The sequence below is a fragment of the Octopus bimaculoides genome, chromosome 12, assembly GCF_001194135.2.
Source record: "Octopus bimaculoides isolate UCB-OBI-ISO-001 chromosome 12, ASM119413v2, whole genome shotgun sequence".
NCBI lineage: Eukaryota > Metazoa > Mollusca > Cephalopoda > Octopoda > Octopodidae > Octopus > Octopus bimaculoides.
The window spans coordinates 2,196,500-2,199,094 of NC_068992.1; positions in this window are offsets into that span (position 1 = coordinate 2,196,500).

Below are 2,595 nucleotides of genomic sequence, written 5' to 3' on the forward strand. Positions count from 1 at the left end.
AGGGTTATATTAGAAATGTACTAAATTTTTCAGTGTTTGTTTTAGTGTGTGTGTGTGTGTGTGTGTGTGTGTGTGTGTGTGTGTGTGTGCAGTCATTGTGATCAATCGTATACTGGACAATTGCATATCTTTTCAAACTAGGAACTACTTGGCATGAAATCTATGTAATATTGACCCGTCTGTTGTACACACAAACGATGTCAATTTTGGTTAACTGCAGAATGTGTTCTGCAAATAATATTTTTAAAACATTAACAAAAAATTGCATAAATCGAAGATTGATTTGATGTAAATGAAGTACTTTTGGAAGTTTCCGGTTTCAGAACTATTTACAATGACAGCAGTCAATACTTCCTGTTTAAACTTACCATTGCCAAATACATTCAAAGATGTTTTTACCATTTACTAGGAATTAAAGTCTTTCTAAATTCACATTCCGTTGTAGCCTTCTATCTTATTTTATGTTGTAAAGTGTAATTCTTCAATGAACAAACCGTCAATTGTTTAAAAAGATATTTAAATTCGGCGAGAATTGAGCGCTAGTTAGTGGCTTTGAAAATATCGATTATATTAGTGATCGACCCAATTGTTTCCTAACACACAGTTCATTGTTATAATCGATTGAAGCAAACGGTACGAATATCATGACTGAAACATATAAATCTGCATAGAGTAATTGAAGAATTTCCCGAAGAAAATCGCAAATACTCATAGAGAATACATTTGTCATAGCAAAAAATCATCAACTGATTGGAACGTGATTTTTGTCAATAAATTAGGTTCAGTAAATGTAGTCCCCATTTATCCTTGTTATATATTATATACATTTGTAATATTTTACCCTTGTTCTGTATTATATACATTTACAACATAATCTCAATACTGTTTTAATGGCAAATACGGGAATCTCGTTATATGTTAGATGCGAAACTAATTCTGTAACTGCGGGCACCGGTCAATTGTATAAAAAAGTTAATGAATAAAAACATATAATCGTGTGCAGTATGTATGTATGTATGTATGTATGTATCAAACACTTATTTTAGTGCTGTTGACACTGCCGGATTGAATGGTAATGCCCAGGTGTAAAAACCATAATGATAACCGTGGGGCAGTTGATGATGGAGGTGTTGGATTGTGGGTATGGCTGTTTTTGTATATGTGGAATAGTATTATACCACATCCTTTCGAGATATATATGTGTGTATTAATAAACGGTGTAGGACCTAATGGAGTATATTCCAATGCATCACTCGATTCAAACTCCTGGCTATCTACCCTTTTATTCTGGAACTTAAAATTTCGAGTACCGCACTGATAGAACCAGTGTATAAATCTTCCGAAGAGTAACAGATCAGTAAGAGAGGAACGGATGAACTTAGCAGAGACTGACGTTAAGTCATGTCTCTAAAGTATCACTCCAATGTATTCAATCATACATATTGAGTAATGTTTTATACAGAATTATTTACACGCAGTGTGGTTAGGCCAACACTTGCATTAAAGGCAGCAGCAGAGAACAGATTCCGTAGGACCATTTTGTGTGTGTGTGTGTGTGTGTGTGTGTATTCTGAATCGAGAAAGGTTGAATGCAAAAAGGATCATGAGTAGTGGAGTGGCGGAAACGAGAAACGTTGCCTGAGTAATGCAGAAAATAGGAGACGAACGACCTACGACGAACAGATGTTATATCACTAGTAATAGAAAGGAGAAAGAAACGCGTTAGCAGGGTTGTGGACCGGCGTTTGGTGTATGTCCAGAGTGTTTGGTGGCCGTTGACTTGATGAGGTTCAGGATGATTGCGATAGTAGTGACAGCACCGTCCTATGTATAAAGAAATCTACAACATTTCGGCATCATTCGAGTCTTTTGAGGTGTGATATCTGCGAAAAGAAACCGTGTGAAGGATGCGTTCCTTGTAAAGCTGAAGTTAAATCGTGTAAAGCAGTCAAATGGTTGTAAAAAAAAGTATTTTAAACACCAAATGATATTTAGATAGTGAAATGTCGGCTGTGGCTTCTCGGTTCTATGACTGACTAAAACATAAAAATATAATCATGCATGGAAAGTTAAGTTATCGAAAGATATACACTAACACAAAAACACATGCATATATGCAAATATACATTATATATATGAATGTGCGTGTGTATATATGAATGTGTGTGTGTATATACATATATATATGAATGCGTATATATATGAACGTGTGTGTATATATATATATATGTGTGTGTGTGTGTGTATATATATATATATGTGAATGTGTGTATATGAATGTGTATATACATACACACATATGTATATATATATTATATATATTATATATGAATGTGTATATATATATATATATATACATATATAATGTAATATATATATACATTATATATGTATATAATATATATATATATATATAGAGAGAGAGAGAGAGGGGGAGAAAATGATATCTATCCAAATAGATAGATACACACATATATACATATATAATGCATACATCTGCACACACATACGCCGACGCATATATTTTTACACGGATAAATAAGTATTTTGTCGTTATAACCAGATATTTTGTTTCTTTTCGGGTCTTTTTTTTTT